Here is a 17,725-nt window from a genome sequence, read left to right as displayed (position 1 = left end):
TCTTGATGGGTAAGTAGAGGTGGATGAGTGTGTTTTGGGAGTACTAAGGTGGAATTAGCAGGTGGCTGAGGAAAACTTGCTGAGAAAAAAAGGAGATGGAGGAATAATTCTGCCAGCAGGAGAGAGAAGGTCTAATCTGTACTGGAAAGAATAGTGAAATGTAAATAGAATCTCAGGACATGTCAACGAAGAAGAATAAAGATGAAAAGGGGATAACATAGAAGAGAAATGCAAACAACACCTAAATAAGTGAATATAGACTGAATGGAGAAGAGACATCTCTGAGTTTAGGTGAGAAATTCTCAAGTAACCAGGCATGCTATGATAAAGACTTGCCTGGGGTGACAGGATATAATAAAAAAGAAATGAGTACTATAGACAGGTAAAATACCAGGGAGAGGTTCTTATGTGCTTAGGCCAATCAGCACAGCCCATCAGCCTAACCCCAGTCAGCTCAGACGTGGCCACAGAGCCTTTTTAAAAATGCTTGGATAGAAAAGTACTCTCTTCTGGTTGGTGTGCTGTGTGGACTTGAAGCTTGGAACTGCTGCAGCCATGTTGACACCATGAGGGAAGACAGCCTTATGATGATGCTTCCCCTTGAAAGACAGAAAAATCAGGTCATCCAGGACAACACTGAGCCACTGATCAACCTTCTCTGAAATTCAAACCACCCCGGGATTTAACAAATTCAACCTCATCACTGAATAGCTACAAATTGATAATGGTGTCGGTGTAGCCCAGAAGGCATCACTAACATAGTTAATGGTGCCAATTTTACATCCTTATTGGAAAATAATCTTCTACCACATCCTCTGGCACATAGGCAATGTTCAGTTAAAATATAAGTGGAGGGGGAAAAAATCTAGCTAAAAGCCAAGGTTCAAAGCAAAGGTAAGATATCATGTTTGTGACAGCAAAGTGGTGTTGAGTAGGGGGTTTGTGGCCATGCCAATGTAAGGAAGAATTAGCAAACAATTCTATTTTTCCCATTCACCATTCTGTAACAGAGATAAAGCACCTGAGGATATAGAAATAGTGATCAGAAAACAGGTTTTCTCACATTTTCTCAGCTGCTTTTTCAAATTCTTTCCATTCTTGACAGTCAGCAACTCACAAGATAGGGAGGAGAGTACACTTCTCTTCTAATTTTTCAGGGCAGAGGGAACTACCTAAAAAGGAAAATAATGTTCAATAGTGTAGTATGGGAGCTCAGTTCTGATAGTGACTACTTTAAGGAACCATTATGTCCCCAAATAGTCTCTACCATTGGTAATTGTGGCCCCTTCTCCAAAGCAGGGGTGATAAACTAATACAGTCTTTCTGAGAGGCTTGGAAAATCCGCAAATGCAAACTACTTTAGAAATAGCCAGATACTAACTGAGTAGAGAGTAGAAATTACACCCTAGAGGAAATAAAAACAGCATTTTTCTTAGTCTTTATTTCCAAGGTTTGTGTACAAGGCTAGCGTTTTTCAGTGAGTGACACTCTGGAGTCCTTTCCTAATGACCCTAAACAAATTTCAGAGATCAAGCAAGGCATCATTTTGGTTAATAAACAAGGTCATAAAGTGAATATGCCAATTTCAAAGCTACTGTTGTGTGGAGGAAGATTTTTTCGTTATGAACTAAACATATTAACTTTTATGTCAGCTCGTTGCCTTCTGAGAGCACTCATGTATCCCATTTATCTAGGCTGTGTGTAGCCTTGAGATGTGCGTGCTGTATCACTGGGAGACAGAGAGTTAATAAATATGGTGCAAATTAAAAAGAGTCTCACCTATGGGGAGAAATAAATGAGATGAAGAGAGTGATTAAAGAAAGCATCTTACTCAAGCTGAGTACTGAGGCAAGATTCTCTAAGAGCTACAAGGAAGCATGAGTATAAATAGTGGGAAGGACAGAAATTACCTATGAAGTAAATATCTGATGACTTCTAGGGCTTAGCCTGGAATAACAGAGAGGTCAAGGTTATCATTAAAGCAATGTATGCACTAAATACATAAAGAGGTAAATGAGAAAGTCTCTGTCCTCCTAAGATTTATACTCTACTTAGGAAGACAGGTTATGCACATGGAAAGGTGCTATAGCATGCCCAATATTGACACTTAAGGGTTAAAGGAATTACAGTCCTAATGGTGTGGGAGCTTAGAGGATTGCTGTGGGCTTGGGTAGCTGGGGAGAAAGAGGTGATTCTGAGCTGGGCTTCGCAGAGAGAGGAGTCCCGAATGGGTGAGTGGATGAAAATGTATGTGAAGGGAAGTCAGAAAGGAAGAGGGAAAAGACAGACGAGATGGCCCCCCTGGTGCTTCTGGGACATCTACAGACCCCATGAATTTCCTCATCTCTCCCTTTCAAGCAATAATACTGCATTTAAAGGAAGAGAATTTGAATGAATAAAAGGAAGTCTTCTAGAGATCCTCAAAAAGAGCAATTTTATTGTAGTGCTAGCTTTCTATGATATCTATGTGTATATTTGCTATATCAACACAGAAGTTACGGAAAAAAGAAAAATACAGGCTCTAATCATGACTGTAACTGACTAAAACCCAACAGGTATTCTTTCCAACAATTTAAAAATAGCAATAACATCATCACCTGAGATTTGAATTCACTTCAGGCACAAAGTAAAATATTACAAAAATAATTTCCCGGACACCTACTTAAGGGGAGATTTCAGGTCAGAAATCACATTAAGGAATTAGTTACTAAGCACCAGGACAAATCCATTAACATGGCAATCTTTGTGGTCATCTGCCATATCGCCAACACAGGTCTCAACATCATCACGTGGACAGGAGGGAAAACATTTTAATATGGGAAATGATGAGCACATCTTCTGTAAGTATCAAAGATCTCAGAGATCTTTCCTGGAATTACTGAACTATTTCCATCTTTTTAGTGAGAAATAATACCTCTTTAGGAAGGCAGCAGTTGATGTCATCTGGACTGTAGAGTCCTATTAAAGATGAGTTCAACTCAACTACCTTGTAAATAATAATATTCTCATCACTTGAAATATTAAAGTCATGTGTACAGAGCTTACATCATGACATTATCTTTTTAATTTCTTCCCTCACCTGTAGCAATCTCTTTGGCCTCCCATCTTGGAGGATGACACCACCATCTATCCAGTGACCTAATCCAATAACCCAGATGCCTATGTTTTTTCCTCACTGCAATTCCTGCTTCTTTCATTTTCACTCCCTTAGTATTCTCCCTGTCTGTGTCCACCGCCCTATCCCTACTACTGCCATTAATCAGGTTCTCACCATTGCACAACTGGAATATTACAGTCTCCTAACTGGCCTCCTTTGCTCTCCTGTAGCCTATTTTCCCTAATGAATCAAGAGTAACCAATTCTGATAAGCACGATTCTGTTAATGGTACTGGCATAGGTTAAATCTTTCACTGCTTCTAGAAGAAGGCTCAAATAATTCGGCTGGGATAGAAAAATATTCTTGATCTGACCCATCTACTTCATGAACCTTATCTCTTATCACACCCCCCATTTCTTATCTCACAGTCCAGCCAGGATGAATTATTTTCGTGATCTCTGAATGCATCCCATTCCTTTGTTCAGGCTGCTCTCATGTGGAATGTTCTTTTCAGTGACCATGTCTACCTGGCCAACAAAGCCCACCTTTGAAGGCTCAGCCGAAGAATTATCTAGGAAGTCCTTCCTGTCCACTCCTTTAAGTAGAATTACTCCTAATCAGTGCTCCCGTTAAACCTGCACAGTCTTCTGGTATCACACATACTCATTGTGCTTTCTGGTTTCCAGGTCTGTTTTCCTTTTTAGGTTGAAGATAAGGGATGACGATGCCATATTCATCCCCGTATTGTATTCATATTTGTGTTGCCAGTTGGTTCCATGTTAGGCTTTGCCAAAGAGAGCACTAGGAAGAAGTTGCAAGACGGGAGGAGGAAGAAGGGACTTGCTCCTTCCTGTCTGCTACTTTCTGGCTTCTTGTCTGCTTCCTGTTCCTGTGAGCAACGCTCCAGCAACACTTCCTTGCCTTCCTGAAGTAGCAGCTGAATCCCGTTTGCAGTTTTTCCAACCCTGGCAGAACAAGCCTCATTGTTTCCCTCAAAGGGACGCCAGCATGAACCAGCTGCCCCCGCTCAGAGGTCTGGGTCCCGGTCTCCAGGGAATCCTCAAAGCCTCAAAGTTTTAATAATTCCAATTTCTTTCCCTGTTCTCTCAGGCTTGGAGGTGGTAGTTGCTTCTTGCAGTTGCTACTTTGATGGAACTGTAAAATTCTCTTTTTATACTTTCAGTGATCTAGTTAACAACCACATCTGGTTAACAACTCTTTTTTTTTTTATTTAAAAAAAATTTTTTTTTAATGTTTATTTATTTTTGAGAGACAGAGCACGAATGGGGGAGGAGCCTCCGAAGCAGGCTCCAGACTCTAAGCTGTCAGCACAGAGCTTGATGGGGGGCTCGAACTCATGAACCACGAGATCATGACCTGAGCTAAAGTCGGACGCTTAACTGACTGAGTTGCCCAGGCGCCCCTAAAAAAAACAAAATCTTAAAAAAAAAGTTTACCTCCAAAACATGCACTGAATTAGTAATGTTTTTGCAGGGAGCTTTATTCAGTATACCTTTATTCTCTAGGTCTTAAATTTGACATCATTGTTTCAGAGAATTGACATCATCATTCAGAGAATGCGCAATGTTGGCCACTTCGCACGGGGCCTACACCAGACTGTTTGTGACCAGTCCCACCCTGGACCAAGAATGCTCTTCTCATTCCAGCCCCATTATGACTAAGCCCATCATCTTGATCATCCGAGCAGATTCTCAACTGGTTTGTCATTTGTATATGTTTTCTGCTCTTTTCCTCCCCCAGCCTGAGAGCAGGATTATTTCATCTGTTTCTGTGAATCCCCCACAGCTCAGCAAATATTATGCAAACAAAGACATGAAGGAATTAGGTGAATAATCAGGCAAAGAGAAAATTTACTTGCATTGACTTACCACTGTTTATTGATTGGAAGGCTTTGGGCACAATAGCGCTTGATAAAGATTGTTAATTAATCATTCACCAGTACAATATATGATCCCCATTTCTCGTGAGTGAGCCTGACTGCCTTACTATTGTTTTTGGACCTAGATCTCTCAGAGGAAACATTAATTTCTATTAATAGTGACAGAGGAGGCCACAGAAGGAAGAGCATGAGGTTGGAATCAGAAAAAACTAGGTATAGATTCTGAAATTGCCACCTGTATGACCTTGGGGGCAAGTTACTTAAGCTCTTGGAGCCTCAATATCCTTTTCTGTAAATTGGAATAATAATGATAATAATAATAATAATAATAATAACAAACACCTATTAATTGTTTTATACCAGATATGTTCTAAGAGTCATACATTTATTAACTAATTTAATCCTTACAACAACCCTATGAGGTATTTACTATCACTACCCCCCCATTTTATTTTATTTTTTTATTTTTTTTTTTTACAGTTTATAGTACACTACCCCCATTTTAGAGACAATCTCAGACAGGTTGAATAGCTTGTCTAAGATAACCCAGCTAGGAATTCTTTGGGTCCAGATGTAGAGCCAAGCAGTCTGGCTCCAGAGCCCAGCTTCCTGACCATCTGCTGGCTCTTTCCTGATTACCAAAAATCTCATTCAATGAGCTAATACATGTTGAGGGCATGGCCCATATAAGTGCCGCATAAATGGTGCTATTCTGGCACCCTGGAAGGGAATTCAGAAAGAGCTTGGATTCAGTAGCATAAGTTCAGATTAGATTTACCATTGAAATGACCTGACTGGTATGAACCGTTATTTTCGTTATGAACATTTTGGCAAAAGCGTCGGCCTCAAATAGTAGCAGAACATTTTCCTCCCATCCTTAGTGGTCAACGTGGTGAAAGGTATTTAGTTCTGTAGTGTTTATTCTGTGTTCCGTTGCTAAGGAAAAGGTGATGTAGCCAGATAATGCAGCGACAGGCGACAGCTGAGCCATGTAAAGGCAGCGTCCTGAGCCCTGAGCAGCCTTCTCTAAGCCAGCACTCACTGCCTTTACCCAGCTCTGTTTCTTTCCAGTACCTCCCACCGCCTACCATAAGGAACTCGTGTGTTGTCTGTCCTCCCACAGAAATGAAGTCCCCATAGGGTCAGAACAAGATCGGTTTGGTTCCCTGCTGCACGGCCTTTGCTAAAACGCCATCCTACCGAGAGCGGGGTCTCGCCTCGGTACGTGCTGCACAAACAGCAGGCACTGTCTTCAGTACCGGTTTTCCAGAAAATACGGGACGAGTCTGCGTGCACTGTGGCTCATCCCCATTTCTGACGGGGACTGGGGACACGATCTTAAAACATAACTACAAGCAACAGGTCAGAGACAGTGCAGAGTCAGAGCCTGTATCTCCTTCAGGGCTTGGGTTGAGGCTGCGGCTCCAGACGGGAGAGCCAGGTAGGAGCCCTCCGAGGCTACGGAGAGGACAGATCTGAAGGAAATATGGAGGTGGGGTTGATGCCAGCACTTCGAATCAGGTCTGCTTTGAGAAATTCCGCTCAGAATTTAGTCAGGAAAGTGTCTCTCTCAAAAAACCATGAGGAGTAAATAGCTCTGGGATGTACTGTTTTGCTTTGGCTGCTTGGAAGCTTAGGGCCAAACTTCATGCTCAGAAATGGTAGTAATAATTGTTTAGGCCACAGTTTTAGTATCTTTTTCTCTCTCTGATATACATATATATACATATGTAATATGTTTATTATATTTAATATAAGAATAAATATTTATCATGTATATTTATTTTGCTTGACATAATAATAGGTTTGATATATAAGATATATGAAATCTGATATATATGCATTCTGTTTTTTTTTTTAATTTTTTTAGCGTTTATTTATTATTGAGAGACAGAGAGATAGAGCATGAGCATGGGAGGGGCAGAGAGAGGGGAAGACACAGAATCCGAAGCAGGCTCCAGGCTCCGAGCTGTCAGCACAGAGCCCGACGCGGGGCTTGAACTCACAAACCGTGAGATCGTGATCAGCTGAAGTCAGACGCTTCACTGACTGAGCCACCCAGGCACCCAAATCTGTTTTGATTTTAATAAATTTATTACACATATCTTTCTGTTTGGAAACCATCTCAAATTTTAAAAGTAGGATATAAACGTAGATTTCTGAATAAAAAAGAAGTCAGAGAAGTCCTGAGGGTCAGGATGGTGGCCCCGGAAGAAGCCTCTCTTTCCTAGTCCCCCGCATGGCATGCATTTCTGCCCCTCACTGCATTACCCCCCTCCCAATCTTGGCCCCAGCTCCGGACCTGCAAGGAGTGTCCACTCAGCACATTTCTCTGCATCCACCTCTTTCTCTACATCACTGGTACCAGCCACACATCCAGCAAATCCGATCCCTTGCTCTTCCATTTAACCTTCTTCAGGATTCCTCACTGCACAGCAGAGAAAAATCCGTTGAGCCGAATAAACCCTCCAGCCACGTTCCATGTCATGTCTTTCTCCAAATTTATGTTTAGTCAGTGTGATTCTGTTTATAAAAATGTATCGGATATCTACTACATGGCTGGTTCTACGTGCCCTAGAGTTACAGAACGGTGGGGCTTAGCTCTTTCTGGGAAGTCCCCGCAACACCCTTGAGGTCATTACCTCTCCATATACTCTATCTTGTCTATCCCATGCATTCTTTTATTATTTAGCTCCAATCCACACTGTTGGACATGGACTTTCTATGGCTTGTGGTTTACTTCTTCTGCTTGACTCTGCATTCATGGAAAGCAGGAGACATCGTTCATCCGTCTCCATGACTTCAGAGTCTAGGGGCTAGCACACAGCGGGTGTTGATAAACACATATGTGTGTATATAATCATTTTTTAATGGCGGAAATTAAAGACGTGAGAAAGAATACCCAGGACGGTACTTTTCACACGGTATTTACTCACTAAATGTTTGTTTATGGGAAGAGAAAATGAGGGTCAGAGACACCCCGTAACTGAGAAAGGGAAAGGGAAAAGTGGTGAATGGGTTGCATGAGAGACAAATGTCCATGTGTGAGAATCATGTGTTTTGGAAGAAGGACAATGACTGAACTTTCAAACGTGTGTATTTAGTTTGATTCAGTAAGTATCCTTTTTTTTTTTTTTTAAGTTTATTTATTTGTTCATTCTGAGAGAGAGCATGTACATGGGGAGGGACAGAGAGAGAGGAGAGAGAGACTCTCAAGCAGGCCCTGTGCTGTACTGTTAGCGCAAAGCCCTGTGCGGGGCTCGAACCCATGAACTGTGAGATCATGACCTCAGCTGAAATCAAGAGTTAGACACCTAACCTACTGAGCCACCCAAGTGCCCCTCAGTAAGTATTTTCTGGGGCGCTTGGGTGGCTCAGTCAGTTGAGCATCCGACTTTAGCTCAGGTCATGATCTCACGGTTCATGGGTTTGAGCCCCAAATCAGGCTTTCTGCTGTCAGCATGGAGCCCAGAGCCTGCTTCATATTCTCTGTCTCTCTCTCTCTCTCTCTCTCTGCCCCTCCCTCACTTGCTCTCTCTCTCTCTCAAAAATAAACATTAAAAAAGAGAATAAGTGTTCTAAAAATTTTTTTTTAGTTTATTTATTTTGAGAAAGACAAAGTGAAGTGGGAGAGGGGCAGAGAGAGAGAGGGGGAGACAGAGAGAGAGAGAGAGAGAGAGAGAGAATCCCAAGTAGGCTCCACACTGTCAGCACAGAGCCCGACTCACAAAACCATGAGATCTTGAGCTGAGCTGAAACCAAGGGTTGGATGCTTAACTGACTGAGCCACCCAGGCACCCCAGAATAAGTATTTCTTAAACATCAACTATAAATAGGAAAGCTGACTGGGCAGCTGGGGTTTGAGCAACACGTGAGCGGACGCACACTTGTGAAGTGCTATTTCATTACAAGTGTGGACTCTGGAACCGCATGAGCCCTGGTAGAGTCTGACCAACCCCTTGCTGCGTAACTTTGGGCAAGTTACGTAACCTTTTCAAACTGGATTTCCTATATAAAATAAGGATAAAAATTACCTAACTCACGGGTTGTAAGTTTGAAATGAGACAATTCATGTGGTACGTAAGGGACGTAGAAAGGATGTGGCAAATATTAGCTGTCAGTACCGGTAACCAAACGAGAGATAAAAACCATGGTCCAGATTTATCTTCTACTTCACAGAAAAAGCCACATTAACTCCTCATGTGAGTATAAAAACGTTTATCAAACACCATGATGTTTAAGCTGAACCATATGAAATGATCAACATTCAACTGGTTTTTGACTTATTAAAATGGTAAGATCCTTTTGCGGCCCAATATTTCCTGCATGGTCCAGTTGGTCACAGGCCATTTAGAGGCACATCACTTAATTTCCTCCGTCTGCTCTGAAATCTTTCCTCTCAGCCAGCTTGTTCATTTATGCCTGTTCACGATGCGTGCCCTGCTTACTTCCAGAAAGGACCCGAGGAGGCTCGACCCCTGTAGCCATGAGGCTGTCCCTGTGGTTTATTTGGCAATTAATCATGTGCCGCCCTGTGACAAATCCTCTGTTGTCTTGAACTGTTATGTAAATCTTGTACTGGATTTAGCTTTTTCAGGCCAAAAGCTGTCAATAGTGAGAGAGAACAACTTGGCCACATTGGAAGCAGACTGGAGAGTGTATCGCGTGCCTTGCAGGGCCCTGGCTTCAGGGGCTGGGAATGGGCGCCTGGGGAGGAGGAAATGCAAGAATTACAGGCCAGTGAGCTGTCACCAGCACCCAGACAATGGCCCGAGGGCAGAAAAGGACTTATTCTATTCCACTTGATGACGTAAAGAAGTAGGATCCACCAGGAATCTTGACCAAGAGGGTGGAAGTTCCCTTGACATGAAAGAAACCCCTCTCATCTCTTCTAAGAAGGAAGAAGAACCTTTTTAAAAGAGTGATATTCAGGAGCATCTGGTTGGCTCAGTACGTTGAACCTCTGACTTTGGGTCAGGTCATGATCTCGCAGTCAGTGAGTTCGAGCCCCACATCGGGCTCTGTGCTGATAGCTGGGAGCCTGGAGCCTGCTTCGGATTCTGTGTCTCCCTCTCTCGCTGTCCCTCCTCAACTCACACTCTGTCTCTCTCTCTCTCTCAAAAATGAATAAACGTTAACAAAAAAAATTTTTTTAATTAAAAAAAAAAAGAGCGATATTCAGGAGACAGCACTGCAGCTCAATAAAAAAAAAAAAAAAAAAAAAAAAAAATGTACTTTCTAGACATGGAGCTGCCCAAGAGGATATGGCATTTGTGAAAGGTTGAAAACTACTGGGCCAGAAGATACTTTATTTCCAACTCTTGCCTTGTTTTCTAGTTTTCAGACTGTTGATCCCAGGCCGCTCTGCACATCCCTCCCTGTTCTCCAGGTGGTGGGGGCACCTCCTTCACCTCCCCCACCCCGCCCCATCTCAAGGGCTGCAGAACAGAGGGGCTTGGGCCTAGGAAACGGCAAAGAGCTTCACCGAGGAGCAGGTGGGCCGGGAGGGCTGGATGGAGGCAGGCAAGACGGTCTTACTGATTCAGTCACAGCCTCTGAGCCTAGAACCCACCTCTTAAACCTTGACCGAACTTCCTTTTGGCCGCTGTTTTCATGCACAGCCCGTGGCTTAAAAATGCTCACATACGCTCCTCCTGATTACTATGCGCTGTGGCGTCTCACACTTTCGGGGCTGTGTCTCTGCAGAGTGAAAGGCAGATGACAGGGAGCTTTTTGTCTTTCATATGCCACCTAGACTGTGACATGCCCCCACGGACAATCCGGGCAGCAGTGGGGCTCTCCCTTTGGTGAGAGATGTGACATGTGTCAGAAAAGGGAGCTGGCTCCCTCTTCAGAAGCTTGCTTCTTGCCGGGTGTCTGGGAGAGCTACCAGGTGGCTCACTTTGTCTGCCAGTCGAACAAAGGTGAGGCGAACCCCGCCCAGCGGACCCCAGAGCGACAGCACTTCTCAGCAAGGGAACCGGATATTCACGATCTGTGCCTCCTGGTCTCAGCCCGACACCCAATATAAACCGTGACCTTAAGCAAGTTACCAAACCTCCCTATGCCTCTGCTTCCCCAACTGTAAAATAACCGTCCTGAGGTCTGTCAGTAGTCCCGGGGAAGAGGTAATAAAATGAATGGTGATACACGTCAATAAGTAGTAATCGAAGCTGACTTTTACGTATGGTTTTGCATACATAAAAGTGCCCTAGGAAGAAAAGATGGTCTGATTCTTCCGAGTGATTTCCATAATGTTAGGCTGGCTCCCAGATCATGTTATGGAACTGTAATACAAAGAAGGTGATATCTGCACTTTATCTTCTTAGCTCATCCTGCTTTGTTTGTATTTACATGGCTGTCTAAGGGGATACCATCAATACCCTGTGAGGCAAAAGCTGTCTGTATGTCAGGGTCTGTCTGTCTGCAGCATTCGTGTCGTGGTAACATCCTCATAGCATATGCCAACCAGGATGTCAGAGGACTGGGCTTCATCTCACTGTGGATTACAGTGAGTGGATCATTAACAGACCAGGAGCTTCCCAGTCCCATATTCTAGTAAACCTGAGTTGAATGCAGGGTTGTTTTTGTTTTGTTTTTTTTTACTGTTTATTTATTTATTTTGAGACAGAGAGAGAGAAGCAAAGAGAGAATCCCAAGCAGGCTCCATGCTGTCAGCACAGAGCCTGATGCAGGGTTCGATCCCATGAACAGCAAGATCCTGACCTGAGCTGAAACCAAGAATCAGACGCTCAACCGACTGAGCCACCCAGGAGCCCCCATGAATGCTGGTTTTGACAAACTAAAGCAGAGATATGCCCCTTGAGGAAAAGCACGTCCAAGAAGTTCAAAACCATTTGTCTCTTGTTTTCTTTCTTTTTCTTTCTTTCTTTCTTTCTTTCTTTCTTTCTTTCTTTCTTTCTTTCATTTCAAGGAAGACTGCTGCTAAATTTAAATTAAAGAACTTTTTCCTAGGCTGAAGTTACTCTTGCACTCAATAATCTGTTACTGAGCATGTGCTAAGTACTGTGAGCCCTTCTTTTCAGCACTGGAGATGTTAAGGATGAGAAAAACCATGCTACCTGAATGCAAGGAGCTTACAGTCCAGTCAGGAGGACTGACAAAGACAGCCAATCCTAGTACAGGGTGTCATGTGCTGTGGAGAGAGGAAAAGTCCAGGATGTGTCCAGTGGGAGACGGATGAGGGGCATCAAATGCAGTGGGAAGAATGACTTCTGGTCAAAGATGACCAGTCAGCTCCACATGGTTAATTTCTCTTTCTCTCCTGAGACCAGGGAGAGAGAACTGATTACAACCATCGATTGTAATGACATCAAAATTGTAAGTATAAACCTACAACGATGTAGAAAATGGGAGAGGTACCTTCAGACAAGAGTCTTTTAACAAATCAAAGGAAGAGAGAACGTGGATATAGAAGGGATACTGAGGAATTATGGAGGACGCAGCTGCCCAGAGCACTGAAGGCGGGTGGTGAGGGAGGGGAGCGAGGGGGGAGGACACGACTGAAAGGGGATGCTCAGAAGTCAGGACCCAGGCTCGATAGACTGAGCCGGCAGGAAACAGGAGGATTCATCAGAAGTCTTTATGAGAAAGCCTCTTTATGAGACCACTTCACTCCCCTCTGGCATATTCAGCAGCTGAGCGTCAATCTCTCAAATAAATTAGGGTGTCCTTCAAATCGCTGGACGGCCCCAGAGAGCAGACCTGCACCTTCTAGCATTTAGAAGTCCATCAGAGGAAAGTGGGGGTAGAAGCCTCATGCAGGGTTCTGGGCAGTGAGCATTTTGCCCCCAGGGGACATTTGGCGGTGCCTGGAGAAGATAGTTTTGGTTATCTGGGAGGACAACCAACTTGGGGGAGGTAGACCCCAGAAATGCTGCTAAAAATCCTACAATGCACAGGAGAGAGAGCCGCACAACAAAAGAATTACCTGGCCCCAAATGTCATTAGCGCCAAGTTTGAGAAACCCTGCTCTGACATAAAGCCCTCCAGCGTATAAACCCCACACAGTGCTCTGTTACCATTTCAGCAACGTCCCATTTCAGACATGCGGGTCAACTTCACCAAGTGTCTGGCCGGTGCTAGACGCTGTGAGAGATGCATTATGACAGATCCACGAGACTGTCATTGGGAGCAAGGGGACATGGGGTGTCTCAGTGCTGCTCGGAAAACTCTGAGTGCAGCTAAATGTTTTAAAAAGAAGGAAGAGAAAGCACGAGAATCAAGAAGGAGCAAAGAAACCACTCCCGTTGCACACTGTGCATGACAACGTGCACCCAGAGATGGCCAGCAGTGGGGCAAAGAGCAGGAGGAGGAGACTTTCTGGCCTCCAAGGGGGCAAACCTACTGAGGAGAATCAGTATCAGAAGTCAGGAATTCAACTGGGATTACAAGCAAGAAATAGGGAAGGCCCTTGCTCCCTGACCCCAGGACAACACAGACTTCACGTGGGTGGGAGATGAGATGTGGAAGAATCGGGAACCCAGAGATGACTGACCTGGGCAGGCATGGCGCTTGGGGCGGAAGGGACCGATGCATCGCCCGGTACTGGGCTCACAACAGAGCAAGTGCCTTCGGCGGCAACTGGGTGCTGGTAGCACCCGCCTCTTCCTCTTCTTGGCCTCCTTTGCTTCTTGCAGGTGCAGTGCCCAGTGCAGCAATCAGAGGTCATCTGAGAGGACCGACCTGCAGGCCACGAGGTGATGCCAGTGCACCTGCAAGAGGTGAATTCAGAGCTGGTGGGAAAGTGGAATCCCGGCTTTGGTTGGAAGTAGGCCATTCCGTGTGCTCTTTCCTGCTGACCAGTCCCAGGATGGCTCCGCAGACCCACCACTGCGCTCCAGGGTGTTTTGACCACACAAACCTCCTTTACAAGTCACCCTCTAGATGCTTCTTGTTTTGTAGAAATAAAGCAAGAAAAAAGAGTGAAGATACCTCTAGGGGAGTTCTCAGGGAAGGCCTGAAGGTATTCTGGGACAGCAAGGGTGAAATTCTGATGATCCACAAACAAAAACAGGGCCCCCTTCCGATCTCCACTGTTATCATCACTGATGAGTTACTCACTCATTCTCCAAGTTTATTTCATGGGTGTTTGAAATTGAATCAAGTATGACCATCTCAGAAATCTCCCTTATTCATGGTGTACATCTGGCCAAGCGGGTGATAAGAAAAAAGCTGAATGCCCCAAAATTTGTGCTGGAGCTGGTACAACCTCTATCACGCTTTTAGGGTAGAAAACACTGACCTAATCTGGACACATAATTAAACTGCAACCTTATTTGCTGCTTTAAGAAACACTTTGGGCCTGGGTAGTTTATCAGAACCAGAAATAAAAACCCTCCCATACCAAAAATGTGGGAGAAAGAACTGCATGTTATTTAAGTGCTGGGCACTGTCCTAAGGACTTTGTTCTGGCATTTTAGTCCTCACAACAGCCATCTGAGTTAATATTACTAATCTACTTTATAGATAAAGAAATCAAGGTTCTAAGATATCACTATAATAACCTAACATGTTTTTATTAATTATTAAGCCTTCTATGTCGGGACTGAGCTATCCTCTGGCGGAAATAGATAAAATGATGCAGTCTCTCCCCTCTCTGTAGGATATGGATGTGTACACTGTTAACTACATACCAGAAATATTACAATGGAAGTGAGAGCTCCTGGAATCTGCCCAAAGGAGTAAGGGACAATGTCATAGTGAGGTGACACCAACTGACTCTTGAAGGAATAGGGACCTTCCAGTTTTTCTTCCTACCTGATGCTTTACTCCTGTACTATTGAAGAGTGATATCTTCAATTTCCATAGACACTCCCTGCAGGCAGGGCACCTGGGTGGCTCAGTCGGCTAAGCATCTGACTTCAGCTCAGGTCATGATCTCACAGTTTGTGAGTTTGAGCCCTACGTCGGGCTCTGTGCTGACAGCTCAGAGCCTGAAGCCTGCTTTGGATTCTGTGTCTCCCTCTCTCTCTGTCCCTCCCCCACTCGTGCCCTCTCTCTCTCTCTCTCTGTCTCTCAAAAAGAAATAAAACATTAAAAAAAAAAAAAAAACAACAAACCTCTCTGCAGGCTAATTAGAGACCAGCTTATAATTTAAAATAGGTATACCTTAATATTCTCTGATGCATGCCAATGTCTACTTCCTGTTTGTAGAGTTCTATGGACCATCAAGAACCTTTTGGGGATCCTCAAGAAAGTCTGATAAAATAGTTTACTAGCTATATGTTACCACTCTTTTTTTTAAATCATAGGAAATATTTTATTACTTAAAAAATTTTTTTAAGTTTATTTTTATTTATTTTGAGAGAGAGAAATAGCAAGAAGGGGAGGGGCAGAGAGAGAAGGAGACAGAATCCCCAGCAGACTCTATGCTGTCAGCACAGAGCCCCACGTGGGGCTTGAACTCACAAACTGTGAGATCATGACCTAAGCCGAAGTCAAGAGTTGGTTGCTTAACTGACTGAGCCACCCAGGCACTCCTCCTTTTTTTTTTTTCTTTTCTTACCACTCTTTCTTTTATGCATCAGCTGTATTTACCTAAAACACCACATGGGGCAACTGAACCACCACTCTCTTCCATTTGCCCTACTATTGCTACTTTGGAGGCTACAGTGCCCTCTGTCCTTGGCTGGTGTTCTCAGACCAGCCCTGGACAGCCTGTTAATGGCCTTGCCTGAGTTTCCTCACTGGAGTCCATTTCTGGAGGACAGTCAAGGAAATGAGGCTAATGTCAGTGGAAAACTGGGTAGTTCCATGATGGCAGGACCTCTGACCCAGAAATACTATGATTTCTCCAGTGATCAACATTCTTTTTCAAGCTTTGGTGGAAACTGAAAGGAAGAGTCAGGGCTGGATGTGAGAAAGCAGATTTTCATCCCAGATGTTGCTTGGTGGCAATTGCTTCCATCACAGAGCCGGCTCACGGTATTTATTGTTATGACACATATCAAGGCGTCCTTTTCATACCATTGGATTGCTTTGAATAAAATGTTAATTCATAGTATGTGCTTTAACTTCTTCTAAAGACTTTAAGTTGACCATTATTGGTAGAGAAGTCAGTGCATGGGCACCAACAACGTGGTTAAGGTGGCTCGTGGACTCTAGCTCTCCAGAAATAAGAAAAAGCTGAAATTCCCTTGGCTTGCCTGGAGACCTTACCGAATATTAATGTAATGGGTTCATAATAGGCAATATAGTTCATTTTAATTAGAATCCCACAATCCTAGAAATTAAGTTGAAAAAGAACTATTAGGTCATCTGGCCTATCACCTTCCCTATTCTCTCCTCAGTGCAAGATTGTTCCCTGGGGTCTCTCAGAAATGCATGGATTGGTCTACATTTAAACGACTGCAAAACTATGAGGTTTATGTCATTCCCCTTGGGAAACTATTACACAGTCTAATGGATTTCACTGTGATTTCTTTCCCCAGAGATTCAGCCCAAATTTCTCTTTGCTTGAGTTTGTCACCTTTTATTTCTCTTTGAATACTCAGATTCAGAAACATCACAAGTAGGAATGACCAAATCTATTTTCTACTCTTCAGCAGTACAAGGTGGGAATCTCAGCCCAGACCACTTCCTCAGTCTCACGTTTGTAGGTGAGGTGGGATATTACTAACCCTTTCTAACCACTAAGATACTCTCCTTTCCTCATAAAAGGAATCCACAGACTCACCAGGGTGGGGACAATTTTGAGTTCCGATGGTAGTGGCACATTTGACATGATTCTTGCCACCCTGCCTTGTCCAATCTGCCATATATAAATGAGGATACATTTGCCAAGATTTGAGATGTCCTCTGTATCTTGCTGAACAAAGAAAATCATTCTGGCTTTTAGGGGATAGAACTTAAGACTCTACCTTTATTAGCACCATTACCAACCAATTAAGCTACCGTATTATATTTCCTAGGATGACACCAAAAGAATCTTAGAAGTGCAAGCTGGCTAGGTCAATAAACAGGTATAAATCCCCATGTCATCTATTTCACATATGTTTGTCTGCATGTACAGAGAGAAGCAGCAGCACCGGGAGAGAGACACGAAGGAGAAACAGCAGCAGAGCCACAAAAGGAAACACCCCCTGCATTTATAAAGGACAACTGAGTCACATGTATGGTGGGACTGTGATGCATTAGAACTCCTTAATTGAAGAGAAAGGCCTCCCTGGAGATTTTACTTCCTCACATTTGCTTTTGGTTATTATTATTACTAGAAAATGACAGAGACAGCAATGCCCTAATCTGAGAGAGGATCATTCTTCTGAGTAATGCACAATGCTGCAAAAACACTAATGAATTCAGAGCACAGCCAGGACTGAATGCAAGCAATGGTCCCTAAAGGTAATCCCCCCGAATTATTATACTAGATGGCAACTCAGACTGAGTGAGATGGATGGGAGGAAAATGACTCTCGGAGTGTGATTTAATGACAGAAAAAGGCATAGTGAACATATGACCAGGCCTCCATTTCTAAGGATAGGCCCCTTTCATCCATTCATTTTTTTTTTCCATCTTCATTTACTGCAAGCCCTTCTGGAGCCATGCACTGTGGCAGGTGCTAGGGGCACTTGTCCTGGGCTGTTGGAAGGAGGTGGCAGGTCATATATTAGCACTTTAATGGCAAACAGTTATGCTTCATCTTCCTTTGTGTTGGAAGTAGAAGCCAATTTAGAATTTTTAAAAATAGACTACAAAATCCTGTAAAG

The 17,725-nt window shown here is 43.6% G+C and overlaps 1 long non-coding RNA gene across 1 annotated transcript; it reads left to right on the top strand.

Moving 5' to 3' along the window:
• The first annotated feature begins 12,822 nt into the window (after positions 1-12,822).
• Positions 12,823-17,725, top strand: LOC128778846 (uncharacterized). Its single transcript, XR_008424647.1, has 3 exons — positions 12,823-13,983; positions 16,565-16,618; positions 17,032-17,725. It is a non-coding gene; the product is annotated as an uncharacterized LOC128778846 (long non-coding RNA).

The sequence above is a fragment of the Panthera pardus genome, unplaced genomic scaffold, assembly GCF_024362965.1.
Source record: "Panthera pardus isolate Hobbes unplaced genomic scaffold, ASM2436296v1 HiC_scaffold_21, whole genome shotgun sequence".
NCBI lineage: Eukaryota > Metazoa > Chordata > Mammalia > Carnivora > Felidae > Panthera > Panthera pardus.
Note: the sequence above shows the minus strand (reverse complement) of the source record. Positions and strands in the feature narration are given on the sequence as shown.